Genomic DNA, 19,542 nt, shown 5'->3' on the forward strand with positions numbered 1-19,542 from the left:
TCTGATGGGTGTGCTGTAAATAAGACAAATGTGCAGCTGAATGATCTTATTTTCTATGTTACAAAAACAGTGTTGCCAGAAAGAGGCAAGCAGGGATAATGGCCTTTACTTAAGACAGACAGCCTTAACAGCAAGTGCTTTGATTGTGAGGAAATCCAGTTCATTTTGCAGTAGTTTTGAAACACGGTTATCTCATGAAAGAATGCTCATCATTGGCTCTGCGAGCTAGAATACAAGGAATGAGTTAAGGTTAGGCTTTCTACTCCCTTTCCTGAATAGGGCAGCTTTAACGATGCATTAATTCAGACTAAGAATATTATCCTTTGTCAGCTTAATATCTAAAATACTAATCTTAATCTATTTTACTAATCTACCTAGGGAAATTTGATCTTTGCTCTGAGAACTGGACTTGTGTGTTGCAGTTACTGGTCAAAGAACATAGTTTAGAAATAGTCCTTCAAATTGGGGCTATTGCCTGTTCTCATCCATCAACCCTTTGTTTCAGGATTTAGGATGTCAACTGCCTATTTCCACATGTTCCTTTTACGTGACCGGTATATATTGAGGTTGTGTAGAAATATTTTTCCTGGCTAAGTGTAGGTTATTGAATAAAAGAACATCAAATTGTCCCATATTTAAGTAACTTTTGAGAATCTTGATTGACTTTTGAAGCTATTCTCACAATCTGGATTAGCTGCTGGCAAGAGATTATTGACTTTGGGAACAACCTGAAAGACTGGTGGTTTATTAAGATTTGGCATGGGTGGGAAAATAATGTTTCACAAGAGAACATTTGTGTATTGGAAGGAAGGAGAGCAGGCTACTGGGGATCCTAGTAGAGCTATAAAAGCTGGCTAAAATCTAATGTTACTATTGAAAGGATGTCGCCTTATCTACTATAGATGTCAAGAGAACTGTTGTCACATTTTAGTGAGCAGTAAGCTACAGGAAAGCAGTATTTGGGTGCATCCTCTTGACAGAAAAGTTCACAGCACATGAAAGTGTGTGTTTTACAGAAGCATTGAACTGGAGACTAAGAGGTAGTGTAAAAAGCCACAATTTTAAGGAAAGTTGCACACAAACAATTTTTGTAAAGGCAAAGCTGTCACCCTACAGTGACTTACAACTAGATAATTAAAGGAAATGATTGGTACAAGATTTATTCTAATTTTCAAATCCTGTGAGCTCATTTTCACACATAATGAATTGAATTGTGTAATAATACCTAATTTTGTACTTGAAAGGTAGAAATAGCCAAAGTAAATCTGTCTTCTTTTTCAGCAATCTGAGTGCTCAGCATTAGTTCCTTCTAGGGTATGTGAAGGAAATGCCATAATGCGTAATTCTAGAGCAGTTTGCCTATTGGGAAAGATTCTGTCTAATGTTCATGAGAGAGAAGTTGACTTATTCACTGAAGAACCAGGGTTGAAATCTCTTGTTTTATTTTTTTTTAAATCTCATCTAATGCAGCCATAGATATCCTCATTATGCATACAAATGTCTAAATCCTTTTTGAAGCTTGCTAAATTTTTGTTCTTAATAATACCTCCAGGAAAACTGCCACAGGTTAATTACTTGCTGTGTTGAAATATTTGTCTCCTTCTCTTCAAAAATTGCTTGTGTTCAACATCAGCGGTTTGGTTTTGTGCTATAAATTGCGGTAGATAGTAATATCCAATTTGCATTCACTTTTTTTATTATTTTGTATATATTTATGTTAGGCTTATATGCCTTTCATTTTTCAGTCACACAACACAAGATTTTTGAAGCTCTTCTTCCATATTCTAAATCTTTCCATTTCAGTTGCAAATGTGTTTCCTTAATACTTATACTTTAGCAGTGAACTGGACTGAGGATAAGCTGTAACTCACCAATCATTCTGTTTTCTCCCAGTAATGGAGTTAACCGCTGAAATTCAATCATGTGCTTCACTGACATTTAAAATAGAGAAAAGTTTCCAGTTCTATCCAAACACATTCCATTACAGTGATCTGATCACTTCTAATTTATTCTTTTCTTCCGTTGTGGACCATTCAGAACCTGTATTATTTGAATATACTGGAAAAGCGCTTCCTGTTTTATTATTGTGAAATTATTTTAGTTTCTGTTGCTTGCTGTTGTTTTCTTTCCCTCTGGTTAGTATTATTGTTAAATTCTGTTGTGCTTGTTTCAGCAGTTTTCCTTCGATCTAGAAAGGAAGGTATGTGTTTCAATGCAAGTTTTGTTTTATTTTCATGGGTATTGGTAGTGCTTGCTATCACAGAGTGCTTAAGCAGTCTGTAGAAATCAGCAAATTTTAACAGCAAATAGCATGTTGCTGAACAAGATTAATGAAGTACTGAAAAATAAACAAAAGGATGGAAAGAATCTCACTTAGGACTACAGATTGACTAAAACAGCTCAGTTTCAGGATTAAATTCAAGAGGATACCTAATTTGCTACTCATTTCTTTAGAAGGCTGAGTCCTTCAAATATGATGAGCATTTGGAAGCAACGTATATTAATCCCTGATTGTTTTTGAGGACAAAAGCAGAGATGAAGCACTTCCCCAATAAACTGTCCATATGGTTATACTGACCTACTGAGAACATGCTGTGCAATCTCTAGCATCTGAGACCTCCAAGATACTATTATTATTATCTCCATTTTCAGTACTCCTTAACTAGAAATATTGTTTGTTAAGTATTTTGGGTTGCTGATGATCCTGGCTGGGAGAGTAAGAAGATATGGTGGTGATGCTGCTAACTTGAGCATTGCCTGAGAAGATGCCAACTTTCACTCTGTATACAGTCAGAGAAGTTGTCACTTTTCACAGAAGTGGAGGCTCATTCTATATAGTCAGCAATTTTTGTGTGCATCTGTACAGTCTGAATTGAATTTGCAACATAGAGTTTTTGCCTTATGATGGTTCTGTAATTAATTGTTTCAAGTACAGTTGGAACTTTATGTGGAAAAGGATACAAACAGCAAGAGGCAAATTTAATCTCCTTAGTTGACTGAGGCTATGGATTTATGATCGCCTTTGCAAATAACTGGTGGCTTGAAAATGTTCCTAAGTTTATCCCCTCTCTCTATAGATGTTGCCGTTCCTGTAGTCTGCTTATGAAGAATTCATAATTTTTTCTCAACCTACTTCAGGCCAGGTTGTCTGGCCTGAAATAGACAAGGAGCTATCACTTGAGTCTTTTTGCCAAGAGAGCTGTAGGGAGGAAACTCTCCAGCTGGTGTGTGGATAAGTTAAGGATATCTATTGTCTCTCCAAGTTCTAGTTGTTTAAGCAAGAAAAAGTCTTGTAAAATTTTTCAAACCCTCTTGCTTAGCTTTCAGTTGTTTCAGAGACAGTAACAGAACTTAAAATGCTTTTGCCTATAGTACTTGATTCAAACATAGAAAAGATCATTCATACTGGACTCCTCTCACTTTTTATTCTACTGCATGTGTTAAACAATACCTGTAGACACTGTATGAGCGCATCAGGCACTGCTCATCCTGCCTGAAAACAGATCAGTATTTTCACCAGTGTACTTGTGTGTGTGCCACTCCCCACTTCATACTTGGTCTTTTCTTGAATAAACTGAACTTACAAATCACTGTTAAATGGGTGATTTATATTGCAATGAGAAGAAAGCTGAGCAGTGATTTTAAATAACACTTGACAAGCTCTGTTAGGGTTTCTTCTCTGGAAAAGTCTGGCTTGTTTTTGGACTTAATAAATTTCATAAGCAAAATGTAAGTATTGTATTTATACTCTCTATTCAGCATATTGTGATCCTTTATGTCCTTAATGTTATGGATTATTCCAAGAGTGAGTTACTATGGAAGATTTCCTTGTTCTTTGATGTGGAATCTGCTGGAATAAATAAAGTTCATGTCCTAGATTTCAAGGTCAGTGAATAAGTAACAACACACAACATTGTCTAGCCAACAAGGTTTGTGAAATTTTAAAATTTTGCTCTAAGCTCCTCCTGAATATACTGTAAAAATTGGGCAAGTCCAAGCTAAAATGATCCCAATATCACCAGACCAGATCGTATTATTTTCATTATAGATAATCTCATTTGCTGACCAGTGTTAGAATTACAGATGACTTCATGTGAAATGAGGGCTGCCTATGGTTTGATAATTATATTTCTTCTAGCAATAGCACATGCATTCTTTAAATTCTCTTGCTGCTTTTTGCACTTTTTTCTTGCAAGGTTGTTGTTTATCTGATAGTCTAGATCACTGCTTTATTCAATTTGTTTTGTCTCTTTTTTTAATTTCCCTGCATTTGTACTTTAATTAGAAACAATTCCATGCTAACAGATAAAGGAAAAGTACAAAGATGAAGCTTTGTAGAAGATTGGCTATTTTGTTCACATTATTTTACAAGATTTCTGAGCAAGTGATGACACATTGGCCATCAATCGAAATCCGTATCCAGAGAGACACTTAAAAATGTTAGTGCTTAACAGAGCTCGAAATACCCACCTGTCCTCCATCCTACCCTGCAATTACAGGTTGAATGAAAGATAGACTTTTGTAATTATTTACATTTCAAACACTATCTGCCAATAACTATCTCATTGTTGATATTTGCTAGTGCTTTTAGTAGGTGTTTTCAACAATTTAATAGAACAGAATTCAACACGCAGAGCAAAATATAAGAATTAAAAGCTGTCTTCAGGGAGACAAAACAATTTAAGAAGAAAAATAAATTTAAAAATTAGGAAATAGATAACACCTATGTTCCTTAAAAATGCATGATATTTCTGTTGTTCCAGAACATTAATATTTGCTGTTTTCAGACAAGGGACTTTTCTATTTTTGAACTTTAACCATAGTATCAGTGGTGATTATGGATGAAGAAACAACTCTGTTTCTTTATTGCTGTCCAGTACTCCAGCATGATATAATAATGATGATATAAGGACTTACATATAATAGAAAGTGAAATGATAGCCCAGATCAAGTCATGACTAAATATAATTTAGTTTATGAGCAGAGAATAGTAGGCTTTCTTTCTCAAGCACACTGTATAATCAATGAATATTAAGATGTTATAACTACAAAATAAACAACAGAGTTCAGCAATGCAGACTATAATAACAAAAAGAGAATAGGTAGAAAGCTTATCTGTATCCTAGGCTCACTTACAAAACTCTAGCAGAGCAGGTCTCCAGAAGAGGTCCTTCCCTACTGGTAGCCAGCTCTTAAATGGGGTCTAGAAGAAGTGGAGCCAGGCTCCACCCCTTCCAGCAGCACAGGTGAATTGCCTTCACCTGTGCTCCTATGCCTGACTCATTGCTTGCCTCAGGTGATCAATCAGAGGTTCAGGCCGTGACTCAGCAGTTCCCATACACATACCATATAGATTAGATTCAGTAATAACTAGATTCAGCAATGTTAAGTAAACGTGTTTTTCTTTCATCTTCAAAGCATGTAAACAGTTTCAGGTAATACATTTTTGGTGATTTAGTTGAAGAATTTTATCCTTAACATACATGGAAGTGAGGCTTCTGTAAATAGGTAGGCTAAACCCAAAAAAGGGAGGAGATATAAGATATAGTCTAAGAACCATGAAAATTCAGCTCTAGAGATTTGTACTTAATACTAGTTCAAGGTTCCAAACTCATGAAATCACTAAAATATGCTTAAATGAACACTGAGAATCTTTAACTTTGGCACCATTCATGGTGTTGTGTTTAAAATTCTGCTTCTGTTCAAGAGTTTTCCTAGATTAAAGCTAGAAAGTGTATCATTCAGTGTATTTCATATTTTGGCACGGAGTGACAGACTTTTTTAATACAGAAGCCTTTTTATTTAGCATCTCAGCTTTTCACCATATGATGAAGCTTTGAGCACCATAACGAGCTTTTTTCTTTTTTCTTTTATAGATGGAAATCTTTTTTGAGAAAGATATAGGAAGTAGAAATGGTCTTTATGGAGAAATAAATTTATGCTTTATTAATGGGAATATTCAAATGCTAAAACTGTGGGTACTTTTTACTTAAATTTGAAAGGTAACATTGTCTTGAGTTCTATCAAAATAACAATACTGAGTTTCTAGCCATAGCAATCATCTTGCTACGCTTTCCAGAGATGGTTTCAAGCTGGAGCAATGCACACATTAAAACCTTCCTCCTTCATAACATGCCACAGGTCACACTTGCATTTTCTCGTCTCTGCTCTTCTTTTCCCTCCTGCTAACACCAGGACCTCTGTTTAAGTGCAAACAGGTACTTGGTGCAAAACTCTATCTGCAGTTATCAATGAAAAATTCCCTTGGTTGTTTTTTTGTGACATCAGTTTAGGCAATTTAGATTTCTCTCTTAAAAATGTGTATTAAAGTATACATGCTGATAAAAAAAAAAAAAAAAAAAAAGTTACCATACAGCAATGGGATTTAAAAAAATAGTGCTACTGGAGGCAGGCTGTAAGATTTTCTTGAGAATAAATTAGTGATGTTTCTTGAAAATTCTGGCCTTGATTGCTAGTATTCAAAGGAAATATTTTTTCCATATTTGTTTTGCACATTGTGTATAGCCAATGTCTTACTTAACATACTGACTCACCATATGTGTCAATCAAATATTCACATAAGCTCTCAAGGTTGCTTGGTGTTTTAATGGGAAGCCACTTTTAGTTTTTGCCTTTGAGAAAGCAGGTCAAGCGCTCGATCCAGCATTAATGATTTTCTCAGCTCATCAGCTGATTGACTCAGTAACTTGACTATTATTAACCCAGGTCATTAAATGCTTTTAACCCTTTTCCACAGAGTGAAGGTACCTCTCAAGTATGAACAACTTCAATGAGCATATTAATTTCATGCAATTGTCATTTGCCCAACCACATGGGATTGCTTCAGTGATGCTTTTTGTAAAGAGAATTCAAAAAGCAAAGAAGAATTTTTTTTCATTTTACTGTACTGGAGATTTTTACAAAGACACAAAGCATGATGTGTGCAGGTGTCAGTAGGGACTGCAGCAGTAGAAGCTGGTATCTTCTACACAATTGTGAAAGGCACATACATTTAACGCTTTTGAAAAAGCATCAAGGGTGGGAAAAAGTGGTATAATAAAGAAAAAAATCAAAGGCCAGCAAAGAAAACTTTAGTCATGGTAGTCATGGTAAATTCAGTTATTAAAGGCATACAAGATATCTCTTACTGAAACAGAGTGGGGTTTTTTTGTTGGTTTATTTTCTTTTTTGTAAATAATACTGATGTTTATCCGTATCTGCTTGTTTTGATTGAAAGTGGGTGCTATTTCATGAAATTAATATAAATAAGATCTTAACTCCTCCTTCTCTATCCACATTAAGGTTAGGTATATAAGGGATAAAACATTAGTGCATTAAAGCCTGGAAAGTGATTAAATAACAGTAGAAAAGATTCTTCCTGTCTCCCTGGAAATGGACACTATTGTAGAGGTAAGTGGAATTCTTCAGCCCTTCAGTTGACCTATATGATACTTATCCCCCAAGCAGCATTACCTGCATTTAAAATCATTACCTGGTTTTAGGAAGGAGTTAATAATGCTGTTTGGAGCCTTTTTTAATTGAGACTGAATGCTTTTGGGGAAAGTTTTTAAAGTGCAGAACAGACTCTGGTGTTCATGGTCAGCAAGAGCAACAAAGAGAGCAGAACAGTCTTCTGTGCTGTATTTGAAACCAATCAACCAGACCTGCATCTGATGTGAAATCTATCATATTCTATTCAAGACAGTGGATGCTTGCTTAATTATATAAAGACAGGTAATAATCTACTACCTATCACAAAACAGTCAATTATATTCCTTGTTGCCAGACCTGTATCCAATCATTCCTTTCCAATTCCTTTAGGTGCATACTGTAATAGCTCACAGTTTGGGTCTCCTTGAACAGAATTTTAGCAGGTAGTATCTTCTACTTTCTCATGGGATGGGAAGTGGACAGAGAATTAGCAGACTTTTTTACTGTTTCTTTTCAATCAAACTGATCATAATGCTGTATGATGGTCTGACTGCAAATCTTAATTAAATCATGTTCTTTGTAGTAAAAACAATGTAACCAACTGCTTGTGTCCAACAAATGAATGAAGAGCCACATTATGGATAATCACTTTCTTTATAAAACTCAGTAATGGCTTAGAAAGATTTTATAACGGCACGGGGTTTTTATCATGGAAAAGGATATCAGTGCTGTCAGAAATACAAATGCCATTAACAATGTGAGATTCCCTGTTAAATGCAATGACTTGCCTATTTAATAATGTCTTTCTAGCTTTCATTTTATTTAGTCCTCTTCCCGTGAAGGAACTTGATGCTTTCAAGAGCTTTTCATTAGTCTTTTAGAGACCCTTTTGCTTGTATGAGGTCATCTCCAAAATTAATGACTCCTATTTTAATATATTCACCCATAAAACAAAAGGTCAGTAAAATGTTGAATGTGGAAGAAAGGTCGTATTGTTTTTAAAAATGTCTTGAATATTCTGGCTGAAGTTTTTAAAATAAATGAAACAAAGATTCAAAACAGATTTTTATGTGAAATATTGTAGTTTAATTTGGCAAAGATATGAGCAGTTGGAAATTGAAATGGGACAACATTTATAACAGAGAAAACGATCAATTTTCTTGAAATATATACATTTGAAAACTTTGAAACTATCAGCATCTTTAAAGTTATTCTCATAAACGTGCTTTAAAACAAGAAATATTTGTGTGGCTCCAAATTGCTTAACAACTGAGGTCAGTATCAATTTTAGCATATCTGTATGTTTCTATCAGGGAACTATTTTTGTACAAGGCATTTTTAGATTAGTGTAACTATAAAAAATGATCGAGTTTTAGGTTAGTTCTTTTAAAACACTGCAACAGTGCAATATTAATTCCTCTTTAGTTAAAGATAACTATATTTTGCCTGTATGAAATCTTTTTCTCAGAGATCAAAAAGTGTTTTGCAATTATTATATAAGCTTCAACAGTTATCATTGTACGGAAAGACTTCTATATTGAATTCTAATATTTGGTTTGCAGGAGCTGAAAATGAAGTAGATCCCCTGAGCTTTGTGTAATGATTTGATTCCTTGTATATCGAGCTGTAAGAGTAAATGTTCAAAGTGAGCCCAACTCTTGTCATTAACTTATAACTACTTTCTTCATTTTCAAAACTATTGTGCCCTAGTTGTCCAGACAAAGTGTGAGAGAAGGCATGTTTTTGTAGGGGACTGCTTGCAGGCTGCAGGAATAAGGAATGCTTGTAAATTCAGCAGTATTTCAGCTACTCAGAGACTACTAGAATTTTTTATCTGTGGGAAAGCGCAAGTGTGTCTGATCATTATCCCCACGTACTGCTAAGTCCATGTTACATTCAGTAGATTTCACTCTCTGTAGTCTTATTAAATGTTTATTATTTTCTATCAAGTTTTACTACAAATCTAGTGTTACTAGCATTCTGAGTTAATACTCAGAGAAGCAAGATACCTTTCTAATTCTCTAATTCTAAATTAATGAGTTTAGCATTCCTAAATTTGTCAATAATGTGACAAGTAGACATACTGCCTCACTGTGAGTGAATATGATGCGTTCTGTTTTTTCCTGCCAAGTTCCTGGAAGACAGGACAGTCTCCCAAAATCAACTGGGAATTTTAGCATTCTTATTTGAATGTTTACTGAAGTTTATGAAAAGCTTGGAATCTACTAATGAAATGTACTAACATTACAGCAATACAGACATAAAAGGTCTGAATTTGAGACAGGCATATTGTTATTTGCTGCATGCAAATGTCTATTGCCTCTTTGTTCCCCGGATTATCATTAAAACTGCATTTTTATTTTTAACATTCTCGTTTCTTCCTCCTGTAAGGCAGTACATGCAAGGTTTTTTTCCTCTTTATCACTGTAAGGATCATAATTAAGCAGCTACCAAAAATTGTTTTTAAATTCCCAGCAGAAAATTATTTTTGATCATAAAAAGTAATAGCTTCACTTTACCTACCTTGCAGATTGGGCCTAATTGCAGTAGATGCAGAGTAAGCCCTTTAGAAGCAAAAAATGCCTTAGTTAAAATGAAATTATTATAATGGTATTATAATTCATTTAAACAAAGCTTCATTTGATGATAAAATTGCTATCTAAACTGATAACAGATTTCTCAGTTGCAAGGAAGTTTACATTATTTAAATGTTGGAAAGCTTTTATATACCCCTTCAATCTTGCTAGTAGTCTTCAGATTAGAGAAATAATTCCTGTTTTACATATACACTAATGGGGATGGTTGGGTTCAGAAACTAGCTCTGAATGGAAAGCATCCAGTTGTGGTGAGCTTTATGTGGCTTTCCTCCCAGGAGCTATAGGGATACATGACACTTTTTGTGTTTTCTTTTTTTTTTTTTTTCTTTTTTTTTTTTTTTCAAGCTGATGACCTTGTTCTTGTAGCTTTTCTTTCTTCCTCTCATCACAACTCCACCAAAAAGAGTGAATATCAAAGTGGTAGATGTTCCTCTACAGACAATAGATTCTGCTAAGCTGGCATGAAAATGAAAGCCAACCAAGCCTTAGAGTTTAGTAACATTTAATTAGAGTTCCTTTCAGGTACTGGATTTATTTACAAAGCTTGGTAAATGTGGGAAATTATGTCCTAGGCAGCTGCATGTTTTTTGTCTCTGAAAACTGATTATAGCTTTTTCAGAACTGTCTCATCAATTTTCCTTGTCTAGGGGTGGTTGTGATTCTCCATGAATAATCAAGATTTACTATACTCAATAGGTGAAGTTGGAATTTTGGTTGGAAAATTATGCCAAAGTTGTTCACATTGACTTAAAACTAATTGTTTTTGTACATTTTGTGAAATAAAACTTTATTCACACAAAATAGTTCAGTTTTAGCAGTAATTTTAATAGGGGAAAGGCAGCTGCTACTACAAGAACATTCTCAGATCTGTCTTTGCATACCTCAGGGCTTTAGGATATTCCACTAGAGTGCAATTCATTGTCTGAGTCAGATTTGAACCGCAGATCCATTCCACACCATTGGAATCACATTGGTCTAACTTCCAAGGAAATGATAATACAGTTTTTGCCTTTTCTTTTTTCACATATAGCTATGTATCTTTAACTACCTTAATGTTTTTTCTTGTCTCCCTAGTTTACAAAATGCTTAATTTTGATAGAGTACATTGAACCAGTAGAATCCTATCCTCAGGCTCCCTGGAGTCCAGTGACTTGTGCACAGAAGTGGTGAAATGCTGGTTCGAATCAGTGCTGTGGATCAGATTTCTAAATACAAGTTACCAGAATCCCACTTATCTCTGAGATTTCCAGATTATTGTAAATTATTATATATGTTTAGTCTTGCCTGTTAAGCCAACATATTTTGACAAAATTCCAAAATAAAGAGTTTAGATATGATTCCATATAGAAAATATCCATTCAAAGCTGTCAGCTGAGTTTGATCTGAATTTATGCTATTCTGTCTTGATGAAGGCTTGTTTGTCTAGCAAATAAAATGTTTCCTCTTCCTTTCCTCCTACGCTATTAGACAGTTTGGCTCTTGTAATTTGGCTCATCAACCATCACAGCATGAATCTCTTCTGTGTATGACACAAAAGAGAATAGCTCTGTCCATCTGCAAATGGACTTGTCATTATTTTCATTCTCATAACAAATGATCCCCACTAAGAGGTAATACTGGCCACAGTATAAATACTGCTTGTTGTTATATGGCTCTTACATAGGAGTCTGAGTGGAGGCAGAAATCTGACCTAATTCTCTTGCACTGCAGATCAGAAACAACTGCACTAGGGGCTGGCACTTTCACAGCTGTTGTAACTTGCATTGAGCGTTGTCCTGGTGTAATGCCAGACTCATCTGATGGTTTGTTTAAAGTCCCTTTGCACATTTCCCTCTTCTTTGTAAGATACAGTCTGTGCCACTGAGCTGTGATTGAGGTCTTGGGTCTATGAATATATAATATTTTATTTTCAGATGCAACGATTAAAAATAAAAAAAGATGACAAGGAAGGAGGAAATATATGCTAATAATATTTTGTTTCTCCTAGATTAGTAGCAGCTTGCTAAAGTGGCCTGCCATCAAACAGAATTTATAGCGATGTATAAAGCATATTAGTGACATCCCTTTTAAATTCAAAAGCTTTAGCTAATATTACTGTCTGCATTCAAAGCAGATCTCAGTGCCTAAAAGCCGGTCAATAAACATTTCAGTACTGCTCTATTCCAGTGATCTGAATTCAATAATGTTACCTTTCCAGAAGATGCAAAATGGAAAGTGAAAGAATGATTTATGAAACTTAGCTATGCATGGCCAGATAAGAAAGCTTTAACTGATGCTTGCAGGATTCTCTTTAATGAAGTACAAGTTGCCAAGATAAGTTTAGGTAAATGAAGCCTCTGTCACAGTATGTTATAGCAAAAGAAATGACAGACACAGCAGAGCAGATGGAGGTTATTATTGAACGGTAGTGTCAAGAAATGTAGTCTAGGTAACTGCACAAAGAGCAGATGTGTTTGGTTTGTTATTAACAATGTCATGATACCAACAAATATTTATAGAATCTGTTTAAATTAAGTCTAGTAAACTTCTCTGTTTAAACTGTCATCTAGCCTTCTCAGACCATATTTCCAAGCCTTCACTTTCTTTTAAATGGAGTATTCCTCTTTTCCACCTTCCATTGCTGATGTTGTCATTAGCCTCAAAGCACTCACATTTTTTTCTTCAAGATTTTTTTTTTTAACTATCTGCTTTGTTGACAATTTTAAGAAGTATTGATTCAAATGAATTGAAGTCCTGTTGTTCTTTTCTTATTACTATTTTTAACATCCCAATTTATGTGTTACGTTCTATTGTGAATGAAATGAGATAGGTGATTTTAAGCAAGACCCTTGAGGCACTCGTCCAGAATCAGTACATGAGAAACTTATATTGAATTACACTCTTTTTAGGAAAGAACTGGTATTAAGTAAATCCATATTCTGCATTTGCATTGTGTTTTGTCTGCTGCAATTTTATGCCAAGAAGATGAACATTTTTGAGGGGAGAAGATGAATCATTAGCAAGCAAATCATAATATGACATTGAAGTTCCTCAAAGAACATTCTCTCTGCTTCTAATATTCTTAGAAGTTAAAGCATTTAAAAAAGAAAAAGAAGAAGAAGAATTCCAGATATTAAGGCTCCAATTTTTTTTAATACCTGGAAAAGACAGATAAATTTTTTACATTCTGTCAAATAAACTTATACTGTCTTCTAAAGTGTGATCTTTCAGATCTGTAAGATGGCAGCCTCTGTGCTGGACGGGCTGCCAGACAAGTATGTTGAGTTGCTCTACAGATGCATGTAGGATCAATCAGATCTCATGTGGCTGTCACACCATTCATCTATTTTGCCAGGGTTTTTGGTTCTTATGTGTACTCTGGATATTGAAAGTCTAGTACTGAAGGCACGTACTACCTGCATTCAATGATGGAAGGTTAATTTCATAGAATATTTTAATGCCAGATCTTTTCAAGGGAGAGAAAAGCTAAAGAAGTTGTTAAACAATATAACCTTTTTCAGTTTGAAATATATCCAGAACTAATAGTAAACTGGTCCGTGAAGATTTTTCAGTGGGACAATAAGGTATAGAAGCACTTTTTATACTCTTTATATGTCATTCTCCCCACTTAAAAAATAATGACTTTTTTTCTATGATCATCCCTGTTCTAAACCATATTTTTTTTTCACCTCGTGTAGTGTTAGTCCAGAATCTTTCTTCCATTAGCTAGAGTGGGAAGAGTAAAGGAAAAGGAACAATGGAAAAGAAATAAAAGTAGGGGGGATAAAAGTATAAATAAGCAAGGGAATTTCAGACATCCAATTTTCCTCATGGCTAGCAAAATAACAAAGGATCTACACTTGCTTTGCTTGATTTAGACATATGTTTCTAACATTGCAGGGTTGTTGTTCATTTAGAAATGGCATTCACACTGAGGGAGAACCCTACCCCACTGAGAAGTCTGTGTATTACCAAATCCCTGATTTTGTATTTCCAGACTGTCTTCAATTGTAGTCTAATAATTTATAGAGAGTGTTATCTAATGAAATGTGAACTTATTCCAAAAGACACATTTAATTTAGGTTTATTTTGTGCTTTTTTGTCCAGATCAGAATGTTACTAGCTTTGTTAATTGAAATTATTTTCTGTGCTTCTTTTTCCTGCCTCATTTTAGACAAACATATTCCAGCCTACTAAGAACTAAGACATCTCTGTCTTGGTTTTGCTGATTTGTTATGCTTTTTGTAACAATTTAGCCTTTATGTGAACAGAGACAGATCCCACTCAGATGCCACAGTTGGTTCAGTGTTTCTTGCGGTGTTTTAATAATAGTTTCAACAGCGGTATCTTTTTATCACCACAAGCCTTCTTTCCTACTGCTGTGTTTATAAAGAATAACAGCAACAAAAAAACTTGAAAGAGAAAGTGAGTGAGAAAGCAGGATAGAGGAAGAAAGTATGAGAGCAGTAATTCTGCAAGGCTTAGAATTAACTTCTTGTATTTTCTTCATGCATTATTTGCCTTTAAGGCTGTTAGAGATAAGAGAATGATAAAGCCTGGGATTTATTTTTTGTGTTCACAAAATCTGAATTTTATCCAGGTTCTGTAGATCCTGACAGACTCTAAAAGAAGAAGGGAAATTAGTTTCTGCATCAGTTGGCCTACACAATGGAGTATTTAGAAATAAAATTGTCTTTTAATAACTCAGACCAGAAATCTGTACTTGCAAAGCAAAATGAGAACTATTACCAAAATTCAGTGAATTCTTCTGGGTTTCTTTTGTGGCTGAAGAGAGAGAAGCTAGGTAAGCTGTACAACCCAGTGTTCCTTTAATCTACCAATATACTTTATGAGACATTCAGAAATCATCACAGACGATTAGATAGTGAATGTCTGAGGGAAGAAGAAGATGCTGTTTGCTGTCAGTTTCCAGTGTTCAGTTGGCTAAAATTTGACAAGGATTGTAGGAGAACCTGGAAGTATTCAGGTATCTAAGATTCCATAAATAGAAAACGTGTCATTGTTTTCCAGCTGTGAAATGTTACCAAAATATGTCTTTCCTAAAGGCAGTCTTAGTTTTTGGAGGATGAAGAGGCATAATTTGCCTCTGACAGTCCAACTTGGCAATACATCTTGTTACTTTCATCGCTTTTTCAATGGTGTACTGAATTTGACAAAGAGCCACTGGCTCTTCTATTCTTTGGTATGGCATGGACAAACAGTCCAGTTTTCAAGGATTTTCTTGCTTTGCATTGCCAATGTCTTTCTGTGGAAACAAAAATTTGTGCTCTGTTTCTCCTTTCTTTCCTTGCTTCCTGCTTGCCCCCACCCATTCATCCATCCAGTAGAAATTTTGGCATCAGTGGCCTATTACCCAGCAAGAATAAAGACTTCCATGTAGCTCAGACCTTGCACAGAACACTACATGTGCTGTAACTTATCTTAAAAGTTGTTTCTGCTACTGTACAGTACAGCTTCTCAAATGCACCTTGGAAATACCGGCATCATTCAGATCTGATTCAGAGTCTTGACCTTGAAAATTAAGAGATGAAACGCATAATTTTTCATATGGTTTACTTTCAGTGGTTCATGCAAGGTGCTCAACTCAATTAAACTGAAAATTAAATCATAATTACTTCCAAAATATGGGAAGAACTCTCATATTTTATGGGGCACCTAAAAGCTGCTAAGTGAGCAGCATTTCTTTTCAACTGCAAGGGAAAATATTAGGAGAACAAGCACAGATTTCTTTTATTTTTAAGAACAGATAGGTAAGATTTAAGTAAATCTCCTGTATGTACTAAGATAATAATGAATTAATTGATCATAAATGTACTTTGAGTGTTCATCCAGCTATCAGTTCAAGGGAAATACTTTTGCTCAGGAAATTATAATTAAAAATAATAATAAACAAAATACCAAAGGAGTAATAATGAAGAAAGTGGAACAAAGCAACAAATTTATTCTATATCATAATGAGGACATAAGATATTTGAAGACTTTCTGTTTGCTAAAGTGACATAGGTCAGTCTTACTACTATAAAAGGACGCACAAGAATTAATCTCATTGTGCTTGAATCATCTTGCTACCTCTCTACCTTGTCTATTTATAAAGATCCATTCAAATCTGCCCAGGTGATGTTCTTCAACTGATTTATTTATTTATTTTAAATGAATCCAGCTACTTGGAGTATAACACGCAACTATTTTCACTAGGGTAACAAAAGTTATTTTGTTTCTTTCAGTTTTGTTTGATTGATCTTATAGACTGAGTTTCTGCCTTCTCAGAATTCAATACATTTTTATGGAGTCACATTTTGTAAAATGTTCTTCATTTTGCATCTACTAATGTGAGCCTGTAATTTGTTATACCTGTACTAAGAAAACTAATGCTTTTAAGTGAAATTTGGGCCCAAATTTGGGCAGAAAGAAATGCTTCTGTTCTGCATTTGTGATTTTAGCACTCATGTTGGAATTTAATACACTTCAGAAATCTGCATTGCAACCCAAGTCAAAATTTGACTTTGGCAGAACTGATCAGCTGCTTTCTTGGTGCAGCATGACACTATCTATAAAGTAAAAATCTTTTTTTGTAAGCTGATATAAATATAATTAATTCTATATAAAATTGTATTTTTATATTCTTTTTCAATGCATATGATAAAATTAGAGTTAATATTCTTTTCCAAGGTTTTACTGCTCGATAATGTTGTGTAGTCACTTGAAATAAGCAGTGAGTTACCCAACCTGTGCAGAAACTAGCTGCACTCCAAGGTCTTGTAATTTCTACATACATATACTTTTCAGCCATATATTGCAGCATAATCCTAACTGGGCAGGAACAGCATTTCTTGAGCCTATTTCACAATTTTTACAGGGAAATGCAGAAATTTTATAGTATATTTTTCATTAGTGCTTCTTTTTTAATGGCAACATCAAGCTTGGCACTAGAAGACACTGTTTTCAAACAATGTAATATGAAATAAGTTAGCTGTTGATGCGTCAGTATACCTATAAACGTTCATATTCTGATTTCTCCATTGTGAAAAGCAAAAGTTGTGCTAGACCATGCTAGCTATGAACTTCTCTTGGTTCAGTTTGCACAAACACTAACTTTGTGCATGTTTCTCTCATTAGCTTTGCAATATGGTGTGCAAGTGGAAAAGCAAGCTGTTAAAGGTTCCCTGATTTTGGATTTCTCAGAATTGAGTGATTCTTGGAATTTTTCCTTATTTTTCGGCCATATATGTTAGGTAAAGTAATGAAAATTAATAATATAAGATTAGATCATTCAAGTTTTGCATTTATGTAATGCTTTTACTAATTAAGAACACAGAAAATTCCTCTTATCACTAGGAGTGCTTTTTGGATGTAGGAAGAATGAAAAGACTGTAAGAATTTACGTGAATTCATATGGTTCTGTTTCTTCCTAAAAGCTTTGCATATTGTGCCTGTTATTTTGAAGTATTTCATTTCTTAACAGGCTTATGTCTGAACTTCTTTCAGCTTTATTAGATCCCAGCGGTTTGTGGTATTGATCTTTTAAGTAAATAGTAAGTGATTCAAATGCAAGGTAAAACTTAACTCACACCTTTTTTTTATTTCTTGGAGATAAACATTAGATTTTCATTACTTTGAAGGAACAGTCTGTCATTTAACGTACCCCTCCTCTAACGCCAAGTGGAAGTTTAAATCTGGTGGGCTAATCATCTGCACAGTGAACTCAAGTTGATGGGAAGTAATAGGTTTTGTTTTTTTTTTATTTTACATTTTCTTTGCTAGGAAAAAGTTCAGCTTGGTTTTAAGCAGTTTGGACAGCCTTGTAAGGGGAACACAAATTTCATTGGATATTCTGACCTCTGTAAGTTTGGTCCCTCATGTGTAATAGTGGACATGTTAATTCTTCCTTCTTAAACACAGAATTCATTGACTAGGCGGAAGCTTTCATATTGAAGTACATTGATCTATAAGTGTTAGGTTCCTAAGTCTAGAAAGCTGTGACTGTTTGCAAAGAAACTAAGGACTAACTGGAGAAGGATACAAGTACATCATTTACAGACCTGAGGAAGTAGGTATGTGCATGCTCTGCTTTGCAGATTTACAAACTCAGAGTTTTGGACAATTCTTTATTGCTTGACATACAGAAGTCCTTTTGTTAAAATAAGCAAAGGGATTTAAATGTGTTTTGAAACTTGAAACTATGTCAGTTATCTTGGGTAAAGGAAGAAAACTGGAAATATAATAAATAATATTCCCTGAATATTTTTTATTTTTGCCCACCATTTTGCAGATGGAAATTCTTTATCTCTGTTTCGTGTTTGGAACTGCCCCATTAACACCTAAATAGTTTGTTGATATTGTTGTTTTTTAATTTTTCTACTGTTCAGAATAATGCTATGCTCTTTAATCTGTCACCAACTGACAGTGTCTAATAATATAATCACAGTGGACTGCTGAAATATAAAGCAAGAAAAGTTTTGGTAGAATAAGGTGCTTTTATCCCTTTTTCTCTGGCCCTTAAATATAATATTGTGATAAATGTATTATGTGAAAGTGTTACATTAAGGAAGATAAGTAATACTCTAAGAAAAATCTCTCACTTCTCATTATTGAAGTCATTTGTTGTTACTGTATTGATGTCTATTACAAAAGACAGATATTTTCTGTTGGATTTCTTATGAAATCAATCCTAACAATTTTCAGAAAGGGAGTTCAGATCAGATAGGCGTTTTTGTGTCATGACTTGCCTTTTGTCTTCTAGCAATTATTATTTATTCTACCTTGGGAAGATTAAAAATGGGTGGCTCGTGTCCCGTGTAGTCCTCTCTCTATTATAAAACATAAATTATTTTCATTTTTTTCCCTTTTTTTTTTTTTTTTTTTCCCTCTCAGTTGTTTGAGGAAATTGGTTCTCTTCAAACACGTTGAGAAAAAAGTGTTTGAAAACTTCTGGGTAGACATCATGAGGTACAACGAACTTATCAGCCATGATTTAGATAGAATATTTTCCCATGCGGTGAGCAGAATAAAATTCATAGAATCATAAGTTCTATGGCTTGAAAGGGACCTCAGTGATTTTTAAGTTCCAACCCAAGTTCCAATCCAATGATTTGTGTTTCTATGTTCTTACAAGGAAAAAATTCTGCTTGTGAAAATGGAAGGCAGTGGATTGTAACTAAGATCCCTGTTCACAGGCATGGGTTGGAAAGGACCTCAATGATCATTAAGTTCTAAACCCCTGACGCAGGCAGGGCTGCCAACTGCTAGATCAAGTACTAGATCAGATTGCCCAGGGCCTCATCCAACCTCACCTTAAACATCTCCAGGGATGGGACACCCACAACCTCTTTGGGGAGCCTCTTCCAGCACCTCGCCACTCTCTCAGTGAAAACCTGCCCCCTAACATCTAATCTAAATCTCCTTTCCTTTAGTTTAAAACCATTCCCCCTTGTCTTGTCACTATCTACCCTTGTAAAAAGTTGATTCCCCTCATCTTTATAAGCTCTCTTTAAATATTGGAAGGCCACAACAAGGT

This window comes from Tetrao urogallus (genome assembly GCF_951394365.1).
Source record: "Tetrao urogallus genome assembly, chromosome: 4".
Taxonomy (NCBI): Eukaryota; Metazoa; Chordata; class Aves; order Galliformes; family Phasianidae; genus Tetrao; species Tetrao urogallus.